Consider the following 26,069-nt stretch of genomic DNA (forward strand, 5'->3'; position numbering starts at 1 on the left):
CCCTTCAACATTATTCCTAATCTGACGAATACAATGAGTAGGATACAATTCAATGAAACTTCAAAAGAGTTGCCATAGAAACAGACTGACAGATGAGCATTTCCTTTCCTTTGGCCCCCTCTTTAAAAAGTTTGCCCATCACTGGTAGGAGATGGGAGTTTCAGGTTCAGTCTAACTTCAGGTTGCTTTTTCGTTATTAGGGGGAAAGCAGGACTCCAAGCTTTATATCTAAGACTTAATCCCTTCCCCACCAAATCCTAGTTCTTCAAGGAACACACATAGTAATTATCAAAGAGAACCCATTTATCCAAATTGGTAGCAATACAGAAATCAGAGGCATACACATGAAAATATATAGTAGACAATACAAAGTGTAAGAGCTCTCCACTGGAAGCAAGATAACTCAGCTCATCCAAGAGAAAGAGTTCTACTGAAATGGAAGATTCCTGAAGTTTCTAGTTTAGAAAGTTGGGGATATGGACATGAAGGAAAATGCTAGCTTCTCCCATGTCTACTTCTTTCCAGTGTCTTTCACTTCAGTAACCCGAAGCAGTGGTGGTCTCCTCCATTTTCCTTCTTGATGCTGAAAACCAGAAGTATAACTGCAGGGCCAGAAATGCTTTGAAGCTTGATGAGAACTCAGACTAAAGATCTCTAGCACTTACCAAATCTGCCTCATCTCACACACAAGTGACCTCTCCCAAAAAGGAGAGATTCTCATACCAATGAGCTTTGGGTCTGGGGTTACATAAGCAAATGTAAAATGCTTTCAAAGCAATTTTGGGGTGGGGATAGAACTAACAATTGGGGAGTTTGGAAAAATTCTCATATAGGAAAAATATTGAGGAACTGTTGGATAGCCTTACTAAAATTTAATAAGATTAAAAGAGAAGATTTTTTTTTAAATTTTTAAACAGAATAAAAAAGACGGAAGATTATTTACTGGCAATGAGTTGTAGGGTAAGAGTTATGTGTTTGAAAATAGTCAAACGGATTTGCAACAGCTATTGTGGGGAATTTGATGGAGAGCTGATAAGATATGAATGGAAGGATTTCCTGTGTTAGCTGAATTTAGATAGCTTAAATTTTTCAGTTTTCTGACTTTCTCCAACTCTGGTAGACAGTCCAGAGAGATTCTTGGGTTGGATAGAACAGAAGCTCAAAAGATGAAGAAGCCTTCAAAGACCTTCTTGGCAGTTTCTAATGAGACTTAGGCCATCTGAAAACTCCAAACTTAGCAGCCTTCATTATTTCTTTGAGATTCTGAAGGCTTGACAACTATCCTGGTAGCAGTTTTCCATATCTCACAACCTGTAGAGTCAATAAGTTTTTCTTAATATCTAATTTAAATTTATTTGTGGTAATGCAAACCTATTTACTCCCTGATATCCTCATTTCATTTAAAAGATGCCTACTGTTTAGTCATCTACAATATAGCCTGTCTATGCCCATCCATATATTTGAGTACTTTGTGAAAGGTCATAGTCTTTTCTTTTATAACCTGAATCAATGAATTTACTTAAACTTTTCCTCAAATTTCCTCAAAGGACTTACTTCCCTAATCTTTAATCATTTCTGATGTTCAACATTGTACCCACTCCAATAGAGACACTGTGTTCCAGTAGATAAGAGTATTAGTACTTGCAATCAGTAATCTTTAATTTAAATCTTACCTTTCACAATTCCTATATAACTGTGAGGAAGTCAAATCCTTTACCGTTTTATGGTCAGTTTCCCTATTTAAAAAAAAGTAGAATGGGGACAATGAAATCCGAAGAATCAACCTGACAGTTATTATGAAGCTTAAATGAAATAATGGCTAGAAATCATTTTGCAAACTTTAAAATACTATACAAATGTTAACTTTTGTGATCATTATTATTATGCTCCCTGTTTTGCTTAGTTTGGAGGGCACAAAGTAGGTATTCCAATTAAGGTGTAATCATTGAGAACAAAATAGGGGAGTTTACTTTATAGCTTCTACCTTTCTTTCTGAAGAATGGCAAAAATACAAGCTTCTTTTATTAGTATAGTTCTGTGTTCTTTCAATAGGCATGGAAATTGGCCATCTGGGAAGGCAAATTGGTTTTCTTTTTCCTTTCTTCTGTTCAGATGTATTTCCTTCTAATTTGTAACTTTTGTCCCCTACCATTAAGAGACTAGTGACATTTATGTAACTGAACGGCGATGCGTTTGAAATCACTGTTGAAATAGAAATGCTGCCATTTTTACTGGATGTAATTAGGAAATCAAAGAGGGCTGAATAGACTGGTTGAGTGGTTTCTTACTTAAAATTTGAAGAGTGTAAGGAATAAAATTTAGGTATTTATAGATATATATTAAAAATATGTGGCCGCCAGGAATCAACAATTTAGGTTGATTCCGTAATTAAATCAGACCCAAGTCAGCATTGGGTTGAAGAGTTTATTTACAATCGGTAGGTAAAAGTAGGAATAAAGAGAAAAGTAGAGGCTAGTCCAGCCTGGACGGAGAGAGAAGAAGGTTATAAAGCTTAGTAATGCAGCTGTAAGCCACAAGGCCCAACAGCCAGATAGGCAGAGTTAGAATTGGCCCAGCAAGGCCAAGGAAGTCAGCCTAACTTACCCACGTGACAATATAGAGTGTAAGCTGTCTGTGGTCTCAGGAGATGCTTCTTCTTCCAGTTCGAGACTGCAACTCCCCCACAGGAAGTTCACTCACTTACTTAAAGAGAATGTGCCTTTCATCACTTCTTGTGGTCCACCTCTAATTCAAAAGGACAAATGGCAGTTTCTACATTGATTTGCACTGCCCAAAGGGCAGTCCCTTATTCTTGATTTGTTACTTATTGTCACGTGTGGGTAACTCGTCTCCCCTCCCCACTAAGGGAGGTGAGAGTGACATCATTAGCACGCCTGGGTTGAGTAGATTTTTGACTATTAATGGGCTCGAGCTAATTCTATTTACACAAGAGTATGGCTAGTAGAAAGACCCATTAGATGTGGAACTGTACCTACAATAAAATCTCAGTTTGATTCTTTGCTACCTGAGAAGAAGCATGGGCAAACAAGACTTCAAGAGAGAACGAACTTAGTTGAATTTTCTCTTGAAAACATATTTTAAGCTGGGTGACTCTGGGGAAGTTACTTTAACTCTCTGAACCTCAGTTTTGGTAACGAAAGGAAAAGTTATGTTAGTACCTTCCAAACAAGGCCCTCCACCAATATTGTCTGTGGAGAAGTACCTTCTCTGTGCCTCTATCTCCTCATTTGTAAAATGCAGAATGGGGATCAAATAGCTTCATTTGAAGAAAATACTTAAACACATTTAAACAAGCTTAAACCACTATGTAAATGACAATTGTTATTGGCTTGACCCTGGGCTAGTCATCTAAACTCTCTATATCTCATTTTCCTTATCTATAAAACAAGGAGGCTGTATAAAATAATTTCTACATTCCCATTTAAAAGTTCCAAATATGATGGTTTTAATTTGTGATATAAATGAAAATCTATCATCTTTTTTAAACAAATGGTAGGATTAATTCAATTTCAAAAGAATGACAAGGATCAGAAAGTGGTAATTAAAATGCATTTTATACTTAAATCCTTTATGACAAAGATTTTAAAAATAAACAGATTAATAAAAGCATATCATTGGCTTATTCAGGCCATCTTATTTAGCACTCATACTTTCTTGCCTTGGTTACCATAGTTACTGGTTTAATCATGATGCACAGAGCCATTTCTAATTACAGTATATGCCAGCATAAAATTAATTCTTTGAGTATCTTAAGTCACCAACAGCTTGCAGCTTGTTCTTTGGCACTTTATTACCACCCATCCTGAAGTAATACATTTGCTCATCATATTTAATCTTTCATTTTATTAAAATGAAGGTTGTTCTCTAACATGCTTAGATGTTAAAAATCTATGGTATGGGAATTTTAAAATGATGACAGGGCATGTCATGAGTGATATATTAGCAGCGTATAAAGGTAATATTTATTAATATCTATGAAATGTGGAAGTAACAAGCCTTTCTCCTAAGCATTTGAATAAATTACTGCAGTGGTTTCATCTATCATTTGAGAACACAAGCCACTGGTTTGCCTTGAACTGCATATTCAACCACTAAACCACATTTAGATATTCATTCTTTATAAATCATAGTTTATAAAACTCTAACATTTATATAGCCCTTCAAAGTTTGCAAAACAGTTACTATACATTATCTTAAAAATCCACTTATTTATAACTTCTGCATCAAGCATAATGCTTTGTACACAGTAGAGACTTAATAAATGAATGGTGCATGGAATTGAAACAGAGTCATCAATCTTAGTGCAAGAACATTTCCTCTCATTTTACATGTGAACATCCAGAGACCTAAGGAGAGTGAATGATTTGTTCATGGTCATATAAGTGATTAGTGGCAGACCAAGAATTGGATCCGCTGTTGTTCATTCCCTTTCCTACTACTCTCTCTCATTTTTTCCCTTCTCATGTAAAAACTTTTTCAAGTATATTATGTTATATTAATATTAAATTCCATTGTTATTTCTGCGACTGAACAATTGTTTTCTACACTTATGTCAATTATTCCTACCTATAAAAGCATTAGTCTATAATTATATAGAAATCATTTTACTACTAATTAACCAAAAAGTAACAAGATTATTGATTAAAACATGCCCCATTTGCATTTTTTGACTTAGAAAATAGCTTTGGAGAAGAACCAGGAGAACCATATACACAGAGACTGATATACTATTGAATGTAATAGACTTCTCTACTAGCAGCAATGCAATGATCCATGACAATTCTGAGGGACTTATGAGAAAGATGCTATCCACATCCAGAAAAAGAACTGCGGGAGCAGAAATACAGAAGAAAAACAACTGCTTGATCACATTGGTCGATGGGGACATGATTGGGAATGTAGACTCTAAGCCAGTGATTCCCAAAGTGGGTGCCACCGCCCCCTGGTGGGTGCTACAGTGATCCAGGAGGGCGGTGATGGCCACAGGTGCATTTGGGGGCGGTGAATAACTGTAAGGGGGCGGTGATCGTATGTGACAGAGGGAGCTAAGTAATATTTTTTCTGGAAAAGAGGCAGTAGGCCAAAAAAGTTTGGGAACCACTGCTCTAAGCGATCACCCTGATGCAAATATTAACAATATGGAAATAGGTCTTGATCAATGACACATGTAAAACGCAGTGGAATTACTTGTTGGCTAAGGGGTTGGGGGTGGGAGGAGAGGAAGGAAAGAACGTGAATCTTGTAACCAGGGAAAAATATTCCAAATCAATTAATTAAATAAACATTTTCAATTAAAAAAAAAAGAAAATAGCTTTGATGATAACCCAAGGAGCCCTGGTTTTCAGCTCTACAAAAACCTCCCCCTAACCCAAAAATGTTCTTTGCCCTCTAGTAGTAAAAGTTTACTACTGACTTCTATTGAATTTGTATTTCAAGCAGTATCCTAAGTTGACTATTACAATGATTATTACATCTCTGTAACATAGTGAAATAACATTTATATATGTAGTTTGGGAAAATGTGTGTTTTGAAGAAACATAAAGCTTTCAGAGCTCTTCCTGTCCTAATGGTACTCCATATATGTCTGCAGTTTAGCAGATGGAAAAACGAATAGTACATAGAAGATATTTGCAGCTATTTAGAATATTATCAATACAATAGATTGAAGATGATGGTACTATGAGACTAGCTCAATATGGCATTTCTTGTGTTTCTGTTAAATATACCTGATTTAACTTTGGATGAATATACTAATTGAATGGGCAATGAGGTGATGCAGTGGATAGAGTGCCAGGACTGGAGTCAGGAAGATTCATCTCCTTGAGCTCAACTCTGTTCTCAGGTACTTATTAGCTGTGTAACCCTAGGCAATCATTCAGTTCCATTGCCTCAGTTTCTTCATCTGAAAAATGAGCTGGAGCAGGAAATGGCAAACCACCCTTTAACAAGAAACCCCCAAATGGAGTCACGCAGAGTCAGACAAGACTGAAATGACTGAACAACAAGAGCAATAGTTATCAATCTTTAAAATCATTCACCTGATTTGCAAGTCAGCCCAGTGATACTGTTTTTACTTGTGGGATGATGTGTGGGTCTGCGAAGCTGCATGGGTTTGCCCAGTTGGTATGACTAACATGTCGAAACCCAAAATTAATCAGTGAGCACAAACCTTTAAGCACAAACCTTATCATTCCCATGGCAATGTACCTGACAGTATCCTATAATTTCAAATTTGGAAGGGTGGAGGGGATTCATGTTGTTTTAGCCTCCTCCTCAAAAAGAATCTGTAAGCTAACATAGCTGACAAATGGCCATCCTGCCTATGAATGAAACAGCCAATAGGGGAGAACCCATTGCCTCTCATGGTAACCCATCCCACACTTTGGAAGGTAGAGATAGGAAGTAGCACCTCCATTTGCCTCTTTGCAACTTCTATCCATTGCTATGACTTTTTTCTGTTTGAGGGCAAACAAAACATTTTCCCCACCCTTCCAAATTATAGCCTTTAAAAAGTTGAAGACTGTTATGCCATTTTTGCCTTGAGTCTTCTCTGCACTAAACATTCCTCGTTTCTTCAGTTGATCTTCTGTGACATAAATGTGAAGCCCTTCACTATCCTCATCACCTTCTTCTAGATATTCTTCAGTTTCTCAGTCTTTCTCAAAATGTGGCCCTGAGCAATGAATAGTGTACTGCAGATCCTGTCTGATCACCATAGTGTACCACCAGATTAGCACCACCATATAATAAACCATCTTTTCCTTATAATTTCTATTTAGAACCAATAGATTCTTCATTTCTGGTTCAGATACCTTTCTCCATCCTTACTAGATTTTTACATAATCCCTCCAGTGAATTTTACACTGAACATTTCCATCTGTTATACTGATACAGTAATTAATAAACAAATGTGATGGATTTTGTGTTATAGCTTTAAAATGAGTGAATTATAACATTATTATTGAGACTGTAGAAAATCTTTACTGGTGAAGATAAGCTTAAATTTGTATTTTTTATCTTATGTTCTCTTGGAGCAGATGCAGTTCACTAATCAAAGCATTACTATTAAATGTATATTCTAAACCAATTGAATGGCCAACTAAGTGTCACAATGGATAGAATACTGGGCGTAGAGTCAGGAAGACTTGTCTTACTGAGTTCAGTTCTAACCTCAGACACTTATTTGATGCGTGACTCTGGGCAAATAATTTAACTGTTTGCCTCCGTTTTCCTCATTTGTAAAATAATCTGGAGAAGGAAATGGCAAACCACTCCAGTATTTTTGCCAAGAAAACCCCAAAACAGGGTCATGAAGAGTCAGACATGAATGAAAACTATTGAACAACAACAACATACCAGCTGAATAGAGGCAATTTTCCCTCCATTTGGATATATCATTTCCTGCAAGAGGAATGTTAACAACAGGATGTTAAGTCTTTCACGATTCCAAAACCACAGAAATTAAACTGTAGAAATGAGAACTTCTCTACATAAGCTTGCCATGTTTTCAGCATGTTGCTATTTCTCTGGCAGAATGGAGATTTGAGGGTGTTAGGTATGTTTGTTCTGACATGCTTGTTCTTACCCCAGAATTCCCTGTGGATTCTAAATCTGATCAGAATGTGTGAGAGTCGTGGGTTGGGCTCCCATATAGATCCCATGCTGGGGAACATTTGTACACACTCAGTGCTTCTAAAAATAAAGCAGTCCCCATTGTAATGAATAATTCTATGCTTATGATTTCTTTTGCTTATAGAAAATTAAAAAAAATCAAACTTCAAGTTATGATGTAAAGAGGAGAAACAGATTCTTTTTAAATTCATTCATTCATTCATCTGAGAGCTAGTGTCTCTACTACATGCTAGGTGCTGAATATCATTGCCATCGTGAAGGTGGCAATTTATTAACATGACCTATAAGGGTTTATTTACTTCAAAAGGGCTGGCATTTCATTTGTTTCAGATCAATTAAAACCAGAGCATTTATTAAGATCTTTTTATGTTTGAGGCACTATTCTAGGTGTTAGGGTTAAAGCAGAATAGTCTCTGCACTTAAAGAGTGGCATATTAGGTGATTCAACATATAAGAGTGCTTGGATGAAGTAAAGAGGATCTGAGTTTCAATTCTGCCTGAAACCCTTTTTATCTGTGTAAAACTGGACAAGTCACGTAATTTGAGTTTGAATTCCTTAACTCAAAAATGAGAGGGTTGGACTCAATGGCAACTGGAGATAAAGGTTTGAGACGAAGGTCACTAACAACCAGAAGGAATAGGAAAACTTTGATGAAGGAGATGACACTTCGAATTGAGTCTTGGAGGAGCTAAGGATTCTAAGAAGCCAGTAAAAAGAAAAGCACTCCAGGCAGACATGGGCAAAGCCAGTTGGTATAAATCATGAAGCTAAGGGATAGATTGTTCTGTATGAGGAACACCACTGGGCCAATTTAAATAGAAAATAGAATATATTGGGGCATATAGTATGGAATAAATCTCTAAAGATCAATAGAAAATCATATTATGAAGGACTTGAAGGCAAAAAGTACTTCTATTTTTATCTTAGAGACAACAGGGAAGCACTGAAGCTTCTGTAGCTCTGAGTACATGGTGAGGCACTAGATATGGGAATATAAATTTAGCCAAAGTCTACCTCAGTGCCTAGCACACAGTTGGTGCCTAATTAATGCTTATTGACTGGCTGGCCACTGTGTGGAGGATGTAGTTGAGAGAAGAGAAAATTTAAACAAAGGAGACCATTTAAGAGGTTATTTCAATAACCCAGGCTAGATTAAATGATCATTTGGACTAGGGTTGAGTCTAGATGAGTAAAGAAGAAGGTCTGTATATGTACATGTTGTAGAGGCAGGACTGAGAATGCTTGAGTGTAGGCATGAGGAAGATGTGTCTAACTGATGGAAGAACAGTGGTTCTGTCTGAGACATAATTAAGTTATTGGAAGCTGAATGGCATTACTGAAATGAGAGTTTCACATTCCTTTCTCATTCTAGTTTCAGTCCTAATTTTCAATGGATTTCTTCATTTTGAACTTTTGAAAATCTTAGATTGGTATTGAGTATATATCTATATTTATATCTGTTATCTTTATATAGCCATATCTATATCTGGGGCAGGTTGGTGGTGAAGTAGTTAGAGCACTCTATGCCTAGAATCAGGAAGACTCTTCTTCTGAGTTCAAATCTAGTCTCAGATAATTTACCAGCTATGTGACCCTAAGCAAGTCACTTAACTCTGCCTCAGTTTCCTTATCTGTAAAATAAGCTGGAGAAGGACATGGTGAACGACACTAGTATTTTTGGCAAGAAAACCCCAAATAGGGTCACAAAAAGTCGAACTTACCTGAAATGAATGAGCAACCACAGTATATATTTAAATCTACATCTATATCTATGTACTTGAAATATTTTCTCTTGATGTCTCTGCCCTGAATGTTTACCTTCCTCTGTTCTACCCATTAACCTCCCTGAATTCCTTTAAATTGCACCTAAAATCCTATCATCTAGAAGATGGATTTATCAACCCCTGTTATTTTCTATTTATCTTGTATATAGCTTATTTGTATGTATTTGTTGGCTTGTTTCCCTCACTGGACTGTGAACTCCTTGAGGGCAGGAATTTTCTGCCTCTTTTGGTATCCTCAGTGCTTAGCAGAATGATGCTTCATAATATGTGCTTAATAGCTTTATAAATGTTTATTTATACAAGTAGCTTCTTTGCCCCTCTCTTGAATTTCTTGGGGATACAGACCTAGTGGTAGTATTGCTGGGTCAGTGAATATGTACAGTTTTATGGCTCTTTCCACATGACTCCAAATTGCTCTACAGAAAGGTTTAGTGTCTCAATTTTTTGACATCCCTTCCAATATTTAGCCTTTTCCTTTTTTGCCATGTTAACCAGTCCTATGGGTGTGAGGTAAAATAACTTCAGAGTTATTTTAATTTACATTTCTCTAATCAATAGTGATTTGAAGCATTTTTTCATATGACTAAAATAGTTATAATTATTTCATTTGAGAAGTGCCTGTTTATATTCTTTGGCCATTTTTTGATTAGGGAATTGTTCGTATTCTTATTCATTTGACTTAGTTCTCTAATATTTGAGAAATGAAACCTTTAGCACTGAGACTTGCTACAAATATTTTCCCCAGTTTGTTGTTTGCCTTTTAATCTTGGTTGCATTGCTTTTGCTTATGCAGAAACTTTTTAATTTTATGAAGTCAAAGTTATTTACTTTACATCTAGTAATGTTCCTTATGTCTTGTTTTGGCCTAAATTCTTGCCTTATCTATAGGTCTGATGGATGAACTATTTTGTGCTTGTCTATTTTGTTTATGGTGTCATCCTTTATTTCTAAATCATGCATCCATTTTGACTTTACCTTGGTATACAGTGTGAGGTATTAGTGTATGCCTAATTTCTGCCATTCTCTTTTCCAGTTTTCCCAACAATTTTATCAAATGGTGAGTTCTTCTTCCAAATGGATCTTTGGGTTTGTCAGACACTTGGGTACTGTGGTCATTTACCATCCCATGTTGAGTGAGTGCTTAATCTGTTCCATTGGTTCTCCACTATATTTTTTAGCCTATTTTTGATTACTACTTTCTACTATAGTTTGGGAACTGGTACAGCTAAGCCATCTCCCTTCAATTTTTTTCATCAATTCCCTTTATATTCTAGGTCTTTTCTTCTTCCAAATGAATTTTTAATTATTTTTTCCTAGCTCTATTTTTGGGTAGTTTGATTAGTATGACACTGAATAAGTAAATTAATTTAGGAAGAATTGTCATTTTTATTACGTTGGCTTAGTCTATCCATTAGCAGTTAATGTATTTCCAGATGGTTAATTCTGATTTTGTGTGAAAAGTATGAAAAAAAATTATATCAGCTCTTTGTAGTGGCAAGGAAGGAATGTCCATCAATAGGGGAACAACTGAACAAACTGTGGTATATACTTGTGATGGATGTGCCTTAAGAAATGACAAATAAGATGATCACCAAAAAAAAACAAAACAAAAAACCCTGGACTTCTCTGAACTGATGCAAATTAAAGTGAGTAGAATCAGGAGAATGTTGTACACAGTAACAACAATAATATATGATGATCACCTGTGAATGATTTAACTATTATCAATAAGGCAAGGATCTAGGAAAAAATTAAATTAAAAAATGTTTATTTGATACCCACCAGCTCACACACATTATGTCCCCAAAAGTCTAAGTGCACTTTTAGCTTTAGTAACTTTAGAAGTATAATGCTACAAACTTGTAAAATAATTACATTTGAAATATTATTTAATTTTTAAAAATTTAAATGTTGATTTTCTTGTTAAAATTCTCCTATGTTGTGATATACATCACTTGAACAAATTTTCCAGTTTTACAAAAAATTACATCACCTGAAACTCAATGATGGAAAGGATTGCATTTGTAATTCCAGCCTTAAGATCATCCGAAATGGAAATTTTGATGCATACATGAAAGATTTGAAATGACCCCACAAGAAAAAGTCAGGTACTGAGCTGGCCAAGCAAGAGAACTTCCTCTATGGCTTTCCCAGACCATGGAAAAGTTAAGAAATTATCACACATGACATGCAGGATGACAGGATGCTCTGTCATGTTAAAGTGAAAATTTAAAAAAAAGTATTGTTTAGAATTCACAAATGAAATAATGACATAAGAAAGTTGAATAATTAAATTTTCAAGTAGTTTTTTGGGTAAATCTGTAACATTTATACTTCTGAAGTTACTGAAGCTTTAAACTGCATTAACACTTTGGGGATTTGCTATAGATGTATTTTACAGGTTCCTCTCCAGGAGGGATTGTTTCATTCCCTCAGCACTGAGCATAGGGCCTGGCACATAATAGGTACTTGATAAATACTTTCCTATAGATTGATCTATCAAAGGCAGTCATCAATTTGAGAAGAAATTGTTCCTGGAAATAATAGTTTCTAAAGCATTTTGAGGCTGATTCTATAGGAGGCTTTGAATTAGGATTTTAATTGGAGAAAGAAAAAAAGCAGTCCCTATTAGAGACCATCTAGTCCCTCTTATTTTACAAATGAAGAAACTGCATCCAATATTGTACAGTTCATAAGGGGTAGGGTCACCACTTAAAGTCATAGATCTAAATCTTCAAGAGACTTGAGAGGGCATCTAGTCCAAAGCCTTCATTTTATAACTGAGGAAACAGAAACCTAGATCAGCTTGCCCAAGGGCACACAGAGAGGCAGTATCAGAGTGAAATTTGAACCTAAATTCTATTTCCAGAGCCAGTGCTCCTTACCACACTTTCTCAGGAATATTCCACTTTACCACCTCACTTTAATCTCCTGAGCCCTTCTACCTCTCACACCCCTTAGTGCAATATTCTCTCTATTCTGCTTCATTTGACCATAAGGTGCCGTGAGAATCCAATGGATCCTTCTGATTTGATTTTAGCTTTTGAACTGTGTTGTACCAATCAACTGAACTGAGACATTTGTTTTTTTGTCTCCTCACTATAATAATAATGGCCTATTAAGACAGGCAGATTTTGTGCTTTTCCAAAGCAATGATCTGTATCAATAGAACAAATTTATTAACTGTGAATTCTCTACTTAGAATAATAGGACTAAAGTTTTTAAAAAATCATGGCTCCTCTATGCTTTCTCTTTTTTGAACTAGAAGGTCGCAGTTCCTCTAAACAATCTTCATATTGGAAGGGTTTGTGTCGCTTCACCATACTGTATTCCCACGTTTTAGGTGAGCTGAAACTTACCTATGTCCTTTCTAGAAATTTCCATTCATTATGGAAAATAGTACTCCCAGATGACCAGGGAAAAGTAAAACAGAATTCTATCCTTTGTTCTGGGCATTATATTCCTAGTAAATGTGTCCTTCAAAAAAATACCAGGCATTTGCCAAAAATTCAGTCCACTAAAACTGGGTTGTTCCATCTCAGACAGAAGGAGAGGAGAAAAAAGGAGGAGATATATGTATTCAGTCTCCAAAGGTACTTGACAAGGTTTCAATGACAGTTTTTCACTTCACCTTAAGAAAGAGTAGAAGGGGTGGGACAGTTCCAAGGCAAAATTTCAAATTAGGTGAACTTTGTCCCTGATAGCTTTTCATTGCCCTGTCTTCATCTCTGGCCCTTCCTCTCTGTCTCCACGCTCCAGGACCCTTCTGTCTATATGATGCTATCTAATGGTCTAGGTAGGATACTTCCCTGGAGTGCCTTGCTGAAGACTGCCATTCTCCAAAATACCACTGGCTCTAAAATTTTACCATCCTCATCAAATTCTCATCCTTTTAATACTAATTTCTGGATTTCAGCTAGCTTCTAGAAAGAAAGAGGGTAGGGACTGGGCTTATGGTTTCCTTAGTATAAGGAACTCCCGGGGGAAGAAATCCCATCTACTAATGCAATATGGAACCTTCTCTGCAAAATATTGTCTTAGAGGGTGTTTAGTGACTTGCCAAAGAGTTTCCTATAGCTATTATGTGTTGGAGATGGGACTTAACAATTATAAAGTTCTTAAAACATGAACAACTAATAGGCTTTTACTGACTCAGAGGCATTCCATTGCCAAATTTAAGATTAACGCTTCCATGGTAGAGTTTCACATAGTGAAATATTGTCAGGCAGGGAAGGCCTTCCTGAATCCTTTAAATTCCTCATGGAGAAGTCAGAGATGGAGGATTGAACAGAATACTTAAGAAATTAATTCTCCCTTATCTGGTCGATAAAATCAAAAAAGGCTAAGGATACATATTAACAGAGAATTAATTTAAGTATAAAAATGCTAAAATGTACTCTTTTTTTGAGTTGTGAAGTTCTTAAATCTAGTTTAAGCAGCTTTACACATATTATCTTATTTGAACTTCACCACAACCTAGCTACTGTTATTTTCTAATGTTATTTCTGTAATCTGCCAACCGTGCACATTCCCACATCAATATTATCTGAAATGCCCTTTGCCATTTTTGTCTTTCCAATAGAGCAGTCATCTGGGACTTCAGAAGACTGATAATGAAGCCTATTTTCCACCTCTTGGCAGAAGTAATGGAGAGGAGACACACAATGAGATCTATATTTCAGATATAGCCATTTGTCTAATTTAACTAAACATCCCAAGGAATGGTTTCTATTTGGGGGATGGGAAAGAGTAGATGGGTAGTGATAGTAATGCCAATAATGCAGCCACAAAAGAAGACAAAGCATCAGAGAAGAATGAATCATTTTTAAAAAATGTCCAGAACAGAGTAAAACAAGGTCAAGAGGGAACATGGGCAAGTAGGAAAGTTTTGTTCCTACCATGTTCAACTTAATATTCACTTTAAAATTGAACTAAAGTTCAATTTAGTTAACAAAGTTAATTAATGAAATAATACTTTTCTCTTCCTTGTAAGTTAAAGGATTCATGTTTGTCACTTGATAAGGTCATGATTTCAAAATAAAGTTATAAAAAAGGTCTCGTCCTCCATTTTCCAGTCTTTGTACACTCTACCAAGGCTCAGAAACAAAGATTCATTCAAAAGCCAGAACCCATGAATTGACTGAGATCCTGTGGTCAGACTAAAGATCTAGGCACCAGGAGACCTAGAGAGAAATGAGACAACCTGTGATTACCATGATTAGGAACAAGCCCAAGGTCCAGAAATCAAGAGCAAAGTTAATATGGCAAAGAGTTATGCACCTAATTGGGGTGTAGAAGTATCATTTTTGCTATGATCATCAGTAGAAGGAAATCCAGCCCTAGAGATAGACTCTATTTTTAAAATTTATTTTTATTTTATTGATTAATTATAAAAAATTTTCCATGATTCCATGATTCATGTTCTTTCTCTCCCCTCCTCCCACCCCCTCCCATGGCCAATGCACAATTCCACTGGGTTTTACATGTGTCATTGATCAAGACCTATTTCTGTATTATTAATATTTGCACTAAACTGATCATTTAGAGTCTGCATCCCCAATCATATCCCCATCAACTCATGTGGTCAAGCATTTGTTTTTCTTCTGTTTCTGCTCCCACAGTTCTTTCTCTGGATGTGAATAGGGTTCTTTCTCATAAGTCCCTCAGAATTGTCTGGGATCATTGCACTGCTACTAGTAGAGAAGTCCATTATAATCGATTGTGTCACAGTGTATCCATCCTAGAGGTAGACTCTTATAGTCTTTCTATACTACAAATTTTAGCAATTAACTATCTCCTCTCTTCTTTTCTTAATTGCTTCCTTCCAATAGAATATAAGTTCCTTGAGGGCAGAACTGGCATATATTAGGAGTTTAATAAATATCTGTCTAGTCTAATCAAGTGTCTTTACACCCAAATTACAAGTGCCTTGTGGTAACTATTTCTTTTTTTATTGGGGTAGGGAAGGGAGGGCGTTTATATCACACAGAATTTGGCACAGAGAAAGCAATAAATTCTTATTGTTTGTGTGATTGACTGATTAAGACCTTTTATATTTTCTTGAGTAGGTTAATCAGCAGAATTAGCTTGCTTTTGGAAGTAGTGTCAAGAAGGAGTTTGTCTTTTATGGCCAACTAATGTATGTGGCATGATAGAGTTTAATGATTACAAGATGTGCCACCATGCCTAAAAGCATAAATAATGCTTTCAGTTATCCTTGGGATGAAAACAAATTAAACTGGATGGACTTTTTATTGCCCTACTGCCACATGAAAGGTTGGCCGAAGGCTTTTTTGCAGTAAGCTAATCTTATATACTTTATTTTTGTTGAAGTGGTTGAGTTCAAAGAAAATCTCATACATCTTAAAATCAAGAACAAAACATTGCCAGATATCCTTGAATTTTATCAATTTTAGTATATGATTAGACCTTTCTGAAATTTATATAAGCAGATATTTATTGAGATGAGTATACTTACTATTTTTTTGTTCTGTATGTCCTTAGTATTGTGTTAAAATTTCCCAAAGACACTGAAATTTCAAATTAATCATATAAATATGAAAGAAGGTTTCAGTTGAAGTTAAAGAACTTGAGGCTTTTAGGAAAATATAGAATAAAGCAAGATGCAGAGTTTTCCTTTATGAGGAAGAAAATAACTTTGTTTTTGGTGATCTTTATGAGTTATCAAAATCAGATTTTTGTATTTTGTTACAGTCTTTCTGTGCCAATTTAATAATTATAATAATAATGATAAAGATAACTAGTATTTATATAGCCTCTTTTCCTATACTAACTCATTTGATCCTCACAAAAAACCTAGGAGATATGTGCTATTTCTATCCCCATTTTACAGATAAGGAATTTGAGGCACAGTGAGGGTAGATGATATGTCCAGAGAAAAATAGCTGGAGTCTGAGGAGCATTTGAATTCAAATCTAACTGACTCCAAGTCCTGTACTTTACCCACTATGCCACCTAGTTTAGATGAGACCAAAATCCATTTTCCCCAGTTTTATTTAGTTTAATAGATTTTATACCGTGTCTGTTTTGCTGCAGCATCTAAAAGTGCACCAGCTTTCTTTTATCCACTACACGACTCGTAGAACTAATTATTTGTGCACATTTAATGTTTATTCTATTCCAGTGATGATGATGATGATATTATGTGGTAATAATAATAACAGCTGACATTTATGTGGTGCCCTAAGATTAGAAAAGCATGCTCTCCAAATTAATTCCCTGGATCATTGCAGTTCACTTATAAGGAAGATATTCATATTATTCCCCTTTTCTTGACTGAAGAATTTGTCATTGGTCATAGATCTATTAATGATAAACAGTGAGGTGTGAACCAGTTCTCACCTGACTCTGAAACCAGTATTCCGTCCATCCACTACCTTTATATTTTTATCAGTTAATAGATTTAAATGTAATTTGACATTGAATTAGAGTGGTAGATTTACACATTTTTGGTCTGCCTTCTCCAACTTACAGTCTACCACTTCTGATACACACTGTGAGGAGATATGATAGAGTTAGGACCCAGAACTGTCTTGACAAGTTCCCATGTTGGCCTTTATCTATTAAGATGAACTCTTCCCTTATTGCCCCCATTCTTCCTTAAAGCTCTTTGGTGCTTTTGTATTTATTTGTTTACCAAATTTCATAGTAAAAATGGGTAGGGACCCAAATGAATGAAGATTCAGGAAAGATCGGCTTAGCCTGTTCTATGTATATTTAACATTTTGCAGTAGTAGGTGAATCATTGGCCATATAGCCCAAGTCCCCAGAATAAATAATTTTTACTTTTGCTAATCAAGGAAAAGTGTTCTGACCTGGTAAAAATGGAAATTTCTTTTTGACTTACAATTTATCAGCTTAGAAGTTTGATCACAGCTATTCTGAGAAAGATATCTTTGGCCATAGATTCAAACAACATCATAAACCTACAGGATGCAGAAATATAATGTTATAAAGAAATATAATATTTTAAAGATAAAAATAGTTTTAAATTCTAACCAGGTTTGTTACAGTCCTCCAAAAGCAGGATTTTTTGGAAATACTTTGATACTGGACTCAAAAAGGTAGTCATATCTACAAATTTATAGTTCACTCTTTTTCTCACTTAGGAGTGTTCTAGAGAGATACAGAGCAGGAAAGGCCAGCTAACATATGGGAAAAAAGTCAGGATCCAGAAAGATCTTGACAGTCTAGAGCACTGTGTTGGAGCTATTAAAATAAGATTTAATAATGATAAATGTAGAGTTTCCCTTAGGTTCAGAAATATAATTCATAATGACATTATGGGGAATAATTTATGTCTATTTTGCCTCAAATATGTTTTGGGCCAGGCTTCCTTAGACTCTTAGAGCTTGGAAATAAAGTACTGGTAAAGCTTAGTCCAAAAATGATTACATAATTTCACTTGAGAAAGATAGATATTTAATGGAAATTATCAGCACATAGATTGTATGAGCAATGATCGATTTGTAAGGGAACCAACAGATCTAATATAAGATGAACTAAAATTATTAGTCTGTAATGAACATTCAAATAGAGGTTAGTCTGTGTAATTTTATGCTTTTCAAACTTAAGCATTAAGTTTTTTGGTATGTTAAAGATTTGGGGGATATTTTAAAATGATCCCTATCAATGCAAAATAGAGTTTTTTAGAGTTGTCCTAAAAATGTGAGGTGCACAATTATTCCTGAAAATAGAATGGGATTATATTCACAATAAATGTCACCAGATCCTACTTGGCCATGAGACTATGTGGACTTCTCAACTTTGAGGAGGAAAGAACAAAGAAATGTAAAGGTGAGAAGATGACCAAGTTTCATATCTCTGCTCAGTTTCAGGGAAAGGAGGAAAGAAAGGAGAATATGAGAAGGCTTCAGTCCTTTGTTCAACACAGGGGAAATGAAAATATGTTATAGCTCCTGTTCTCTGAATAGTGTATATATGTATGTCCTTGTCACCTAGAGGTAATAGAGCAGATGCAGTCATTATTCAATACTTTAGCAACCCTGGCCTGAACTTAGAGCCCATTCAGACCATATCCTCACATTGTATAAGTTAGACTATTGAGTTTCAGAGAAGAGAAGTGTCTTGTTCAAAGTCAAGACCAGTTGGTTGGGCAACTTGTACTACTGATTAAATTAATCTCCTATACTTCTCACTCTATTCCTCTATTAGGACTCAAGACTCTACCTTTGCTCTTATCCTCAAGAGTGAGGCAATGCTCATTTATACAGAAAACCCTGCCATTGTAAGGAGTAAGCATGAAAAGAGAGGTATCCAACCACTGTTAAGTGATCTCTAGTAAGTCTATCACATTGGCCCTTGGGGGAACATATGGCACTAAATTAAAAGGAATCTGCTCCAATTTATAATTATAAATAACAATTTTATAATGACAATCAAACCTCTCAATCCCATAATCAATTTGGGGAACATTCCTGTGTTGGTGGAGGACACATAAGGGAATAATAGGTTGTTCTTTGCCATTTTCCCCCATTAAAAATAGCTTTAAGGGCCATTGTCAAATATGTTAATAATGTGGATAATGGAGTAGAGAATACCTTATAATAGCCATTGACAAGAACAATCCATCTAGGAAAGATCTAAGGGTTTTAGTGGATCAGTAGAAGTTGAATATGTGATATGGCATCCAAAGAAACTAATTCAATCTTAGGCTACAGTAAGGAAGATCCAGTATTCGGGACTAGAGAAGGGATAAGAAGAGTCATTTTAGGGATCTGTGAGAATAAAATGAGATAATATTAGTAAAGCACTTTGCAAACCTTAAAGTGCTATAGAAATACTAGCATATATTGTTGTCGTTATACGCTACCTTGGTCAGACCATCTGTGGTGTATCATATCTTTTTATTATAGCTACATTTAAGAATAAGTGATATACTGGACAACATGCAGAAGGCAAAGGACCTTAACAACCATGTTGTGTGAGGCTTAGTTGAAGGAAATAAGAATGTTTCTAGATTGGAGAAGATTGGGAAGGATGAGAAGAGAAAGAATATGAGAATTGTCCTCAAGTTTTTGAAGGCTTAGACCAATCATATAAAAGAGGAATTAGATTTTTTTATGCATGGCTCCATGAGGCAGGAAAAGGATAATCATTAGCAACTCCAGAAAAGTAAATTTAGACTTGATATAAAGGGGAGAAATTGTTAAAATTAGAGCTATCCAAAATTAGGATGAGTTGCCTTAAGAGGTAGTTAGTTTCTCCTCCATGGAGGTCTTCAGATAAAAGCTAGACCTCTATTTTTTGAGTATACTATAGAGGGAATTTATTTTCAGGCATAAGATGGATTTGAAGGTCTTTGAAGTCCTTTTCAACTCTGAGATTCAGTAGTTCTTTGAAATGAAACAGATTTCACTTTCTCACTTTGAAACTAAGGTGGTGTCCCCCTGTCCCCAAACCAGCATATGTTGTACCTTTCTTATTTTAGTTCTCCATGTTGGATTCTGTGAAAAGCAGTAAGATGTTCTCACATTTGGTAGAAGTTCTTTACTTTCACACTTGGATTTCTAAAACTGCTAATTAATGTGCTACATATCTTAAATATTATGTCAGACATTAAAAATGAACTACATTATTGAATTTCAGTGATCTGCCAATTAATTCTCAAGTAACATCCTTTCAGGGTGCAAGGAATCCTGATGTTATCTTATATTGCTGAAATTTTCTTTTGTTTAACTACAAGGGACATGGAGTCCAAGACCACAGACATTTAAAAACATCCAAGGCTAGATATGGTGGCAACAAGTCTATAATCTTAGGTAGTTTGGAGGCTAAACCTAGAAGATCTCTTGAATTTAGGACTCCAAACTGTAGTGGTCTATGCCAGTCAGATGTTGTTAGTCAAGTTTGGCATCATTCGTGTTTATGTTGGAATTAAGATTATCTTGGCTTGGTGAAAGAGCAAATCAGAGCTCCTAGGTTGATCAGCAGTCAGATCAGGTCTGTGCGTAGTCCCTGTCTTCCAACCTGGACAAAATAGGGAGACCTAGTTTTGAGAGATGGGTGGCTGGAAAAAATAGGGAGACCTAGTCTTGAGAGATGGGTGGCAGGGAGAGAAGAAAACATCTGAGAAAATTAAAGATCTCAATTTATTTATCTTTGCAAGCATCTTGTACTTGAATTCTCTCACAATGAAAATAAACCAATTGATTTTTATTTAAGCATATATGAATTACGCTAATGTCTTTGACTCATAGTAATAACAAACACACATATATAATAGTATATAAATATATAATAGTATACAAATGTATGCACTCATATGTAAAATAATGGCACATGCACTGCTAGCATGCTAAATGAAGCCCCTCAGAATGCTCACCATCCAGATCTTGCATTGAGCAATAGAATAGTATCTGCCCTTAAAGGAAATGAAAGTTATGCCAGCTGGTCACCTCAGAGAGATGATCAGAGTTTCATCCTATTGGAAATTTGTCTAGTAGTTGTATCATAAGTATAAAGCTGCATAATTATAAATGGGAAAAGTAAAATGTGAGTGAATATCACTGGATAGTATTTTATATTGTCTAATTTGTCTTTTATTTGTCTTCTGTTCTGCAGCCAGTGTTAGAGTGGTGAAAAAAGAGTTAGAGTTGCTAAGGGTCAATGGTTTTTAGAGCATATGCAAGTACTGACTTAACTGTCAGTGTTCTATTATGGTATCCTTGTCCAGTGACAACCAAGTCAACATAATAGTATAGGAACTGAATCATTATTAATATTCTTATAAACGAAACCAGAAGACACAAAAGAGGCCCAGTTAATGGAATGATGGCTTAGAGGTTCTTTATGGAGAGGCAAATAAAGGAGTTTATTTTTTATTATGGCTCCAAGGAAAATAAGTAACATAATTTCATGGGAAACATGTTTGTCTTGTACTACAGTATTCATGATGAGAATTTGCCCAAAAATAAAAAATTAAAAAACCAGCAACAACCTCCCATGGAGATAATTGCATCTTATAGGCTGACATCTCTTGCAAAAATGAGAAAAAAGAGACAGTCCTAGAAAAATTCTCAAAGAGCCTCTAAATTAAGCCAATATAAACCTTAATGTGCAGTGATTTTAAAGCAAATGTGGGTAAAGAGAAAGATAGTGAAAAATATGTTGGAAATTGTGACCTGGAATTAAAAAATGATGGAAGTCAATGACTTCCAGACTATAAAGAAATCTTTATGCCATAAAAATTTTCTTCAAGAAGAGAATTAGAATGCTCTGAATCTGCTGAACAATGGATAGGATTACAAAAAAGAGATGGACTATAACTTGACAGGAAACATATAATTACAGATGTGTGAGTCATTTATGAATCATCTATATACTGTCAAACTATTACTTGTTAGATAAGAACAGGCACTGGACCAATAGTTTCATTGCTTTTAGGAACTACCAGAAGATGAAACTCCACTTACCAACTCAAGTCTTAATCTTTGCTATTTGTAGTCTTAGAAAGTTGCTTAGAGAACTGAGTTGTTATAAGACTTGTTAGAAAATAGATCAAGATCTATATCAGATTATAAAAAAATGAGATCTGGCATGAAATTAAGACATGCTCTAATCTAATCAATTAAAATTAAAAAAAAAACGAACCTCTTCATAGTTTTCTGGCACAAATTCCTTTATCAATGAACATCTGTAACCTGCCTGCAATGTTTTTGTTGTTATTTTAACAATATGGGTATAAATGCTTTAATTCTCTTTAAAATAATCACATTTGCAAGCAGTTCATCTTTGGTATGCGCTAAGCTGTGGAGTCCCACCAGCAGGCTATTGCAATAGTTCAAGCACGAGGAGATGTTTACAAAAAGCTTCAGTTTCTCTATTGCCTTTTTAATAAAAAAAATCTTTAGTTTGGCATTTATAGTCCTTCACAAAATATCCATTCTCCCTTTCCAGCTTTATTACACATGGTGTATCTCATGAACTACTCATTATTATTATTATTATTATTATTATTATTATTATTCCTGTTGACTCCCTAGGAGCATAGGGCCACAACCATCTCATGCCAGCGGACTCTGTTCTGGGCAACTTCCCCCAGCTGGGCCCATGTCATTCCGACTGTTTTTGTTTCATTTTCGGCAGATCTTCCCCAGGTCTGTTTTGGTCTTCCGACTTTCCTCCTCCCTGAAGGGTTCCAGCACAATGCTTGTCTGGCTACGTTGTCTTCCGGTTTTCGTAGCGTATGTCCTATCCATCTCCACTTACGTTTCTTTATGTCCTGAATAATGGGATACTGGATTGTTCTTTCCCAGAGACTAGCATTGGAGATCTTTTCAGGCCATCTGATGTTCAAGATGTAGCGTAGACATCTGTTAACAAAGACCTGGAGTTTGTTGGTGTTGACTTTCGTCACTCTCCAGCTTTCTGATCCATATAGGAGGACGGCCTTTATGTTGGTGTTGAAGATTCGGAGCTTAGTGATGAGGGACAGTGCTCTGGAGGTCCAGACAGACTGCGGGGTGTTAAATGCCTGTCTGGCTTTGTTGATTCGGTTTCTGATGTCCTCATCTGCCCCTCCGTCCTTACTGACGATGCTACCCAAATAGGTGAAGTGGTCCGTCTCCTTGATGTTTTCTCCTTGTAGTTGGATTGGCAGGTCCTGTCTGCTGTTGACTGGGATCACCTGGTCTTCCTCTTGTTGATCTTCAGACCTGTCTTCTTCGCCTCTTCAGAGAGTCGTGCAAGTTTGGCTTGCGCATCCTGCTGCTTGTGAGAAAGGAGACAGATGTCATCCGCGAAGTCAAGGTCCTCGAGCTGTTTGGTGTGAGTCCATTGAATGCCCGCATTGCTGTCCTTGGTAATTCTTCTCATGGTCCAATCTATGACCATCAAGAAGATAAGGGGCGAAAGCATGCAGCCTTGCTTCACTCTGGTCTTCACTGCGAAGGGAGCCGTCAGTTTCCCATTGTGGATGACCTGGCAGGTAAAGTCTTCATATAACCGCTGGATGATGTTGATGAGCTTCGGGGGAATCCCGTAACGCTGCATCGATCTCCAGATGATGCTCCTGTCTACGCTGTCAAATGTCTTCTCGAAATCCATGAAAGTCATGTAGAGGGGGGACTGCCACTCGATGGACTGTTCGATGATGATTCTTAGGGTGACGATATGGTCGGTGCATGATCTGTGCTGACGAAACCCTGCTTGTTCTGTTCTCAGCTTCTTGTCCAAGGCCTCCTTCAGTCTTTCCAACATGACTCTGGTCAGGATTTTGCTGGGAGCGGATAGAAGCATGATTCCTCGCCAGTTGCTGCATTAGGATAGGTCACCTTTCTTGGGTAGCTTCACTAGGTAGCCTAGTTTCCAGTCTGTCGGGACTTGTTCCTGTTCCCAGATCTTCTGCAGGAGGGGTTGTAGCATCTCCGCTGACATTTCTGGGTCTGCCTTGAGTGCCTCAGGGGGGAAGCCGTCTGGACCTGCAGCCTTACCATTTTTCATGGTCTTGATGGCTTTCATGATCTCAACTTTGGTAGGTGGGCCAGTGTTCACCTGGAGCAACAGTTGGTGGAGGCGGTCGGTTCAGAATCTCCTCGAAATGCTCTGCCCATCGGGCTCTCTGCCCTGCATCGCTTGTTGTTGTCTTGCCAGTCTTGTCCTTCACTGGCTTGCTAGGGTTGTAGTTCTTTCCCGATAGAGTTCTTGTTATTTCGTATAGCCTCTTCATGTTCCCCTGCCCAGCTGCTGTTTCTGCTTCTTCGGTCATATCGTGAATGAACCGTCTCTTGTCATATCTTGTGCTCTTCTTGACTTGACGGTTCATTTCCCAGTACTGTGTTTGAAATTTTTCTTTCTCCTGTTGATCTTGGCACTGGCTGATCTTCTGTTTCAAATCTCTTCTCTGCTGTATCTTGGCCCATGTCTCTTGTGTTAACCATTCCTTGCACTTTCTCTCTCTCTTTCTCAGGACTTCTGCGCAGGTGGTCTTCCAGGTCTGCTGGAGTTTGGTCCAGTGGTCTTCGACTGTCTCTCCCGTGAGTCCTGTCAAGGCCGCGAACTTGTTCTTGATTTCGCAACTGAATGCTTCTTTTTCCTCTCTGGTCTTTAGATCTTGCACGTTGTACTTGTGGTGTAATCTGCCTGAAAGGTCGTTGAATGATTTCAACTTGGTTCTAAAAGTTGCCACCAGGAGTTGGTGGTCCGAGGCCACATCTGCACCACGTCTTGCTCTAACATCTAGAAGGCTTCTTCTCCACTTGCGGGAAACTGTGAACTACTCATGATCGAGCCCAAATCATTTTTTTGCTCTTCTTAACATATGATATTCCATCTCTTTTTTCTGTGTCCCACTTGGGCAGAATGTTCTCCTTCAGTGAAAGAAGAATCCCCTTCAAAGTTTAGTTTAAGCACCACTTCCCACCATTTTTAATTCCTCAAGGTATTCATGTCTCCTCTACCCAAAGTTATCTCTTTATTTACATTGCATATGGCTTCCCTGATAGGCTAGAAGGTTCATGAAGGTAAGGATTGTTGGATTTTCTTCTTTGTAGCCACAGGAAAAAATAGGAAAGAATTTCCCATACTTGTTGATTTTAATTTGTTTGGATGTTGTCCCTACCCATTCTCTCTGTTTAAGTATGTTATATAGGCCAGAGACCAGGCTTGCTGACTGAGTGATGAATCTAGTTCAAATCTTCCTCCAGTGCCTGATAGTGGGTAGAGACCAAGGTTCTCCAGGACTAAGCCAATGGAGCACAAGCTCTGGTGGGTCCTCTCAAGCTGGAAAGACTGCGTATAATCCCAATGTCTTTTTTTTTGGGGTGGGGGTAGTCACCCAATAACCAGCCTAGTTAAGTCTGAGAAAACTCATTGTTAGGTTGGCTAAAGCGATTGCCTTTTTCTAGTCAAAGCAACTCTCAAGAAAACTTGACCAGGTTTTAAAAAGTGTACAATATACATGTGTAGAAGGAGTACCTACAAAATCACTTTAAAATGGAAAGCATCTAATTGTTCACCTACTGTATATAAGGGAAAGTGGGTAAGGCCTGAATTTAGCTTTTGAAAAATTTTTAAAAGGACTATATTAATTTATTTGAATTTATTTGAACTCATGTCCCTGTCTGTTCTCTGAATATTTGGTGCTCATTACAAAGACTATGCAGCATTATTTTCCTAGGGCATTTTTAATGAGAATTGTCTTTTGTCTCATTTGCTATTAATAGAGAAGCACATCTCTCAGCAATTGTACTAAGCATTACTTCAGAAAGAATGGATTTAGAATAGTTGACAAACCTTACACATTAGAACCCATGAATTATAATTTCACAGACTGCTTCCTATAATTCAGTTCATTCATTTAAGAGATTTTTGGAAAGGATCTATTAGATATGAATTAGGTATCTATTAAGTTTGCCATTTTCTTCAGGCATGTGTCTGATACATAGTAGGTGCTTAATAAATGTTTCTTGATTAGGAATGAGGTTTCATTATGAGATTTTTTTTTGATCTGCGATCTCAGGAAGACTTAGGGGAATATTTATGTTTAGTAAAAATTATGATTAAAGGACAGTAGAAAGAAATCCGCTGTAGCATTAAGGTCAAAGAGGAGGATTGTGGGGATGGTTCTGGACTTGCTGGTGGATAGTAGA

This window comes from Gracilinanus agilis, chromosome 6 (assembly GCF_016433145.1).
Source record: "Gracilinanus agilis isolate LMUSP501 chromosome 6, AgileGrace, whole genome shotgun sequence".
In the NCBI taxonomy this organism is placed as follows: Eukaryota; Metazoa; Chordata; class Mammalia; order Didelphimorphia; family Didelphidae; genus Gracilinanus; species Gracilinanus agilis.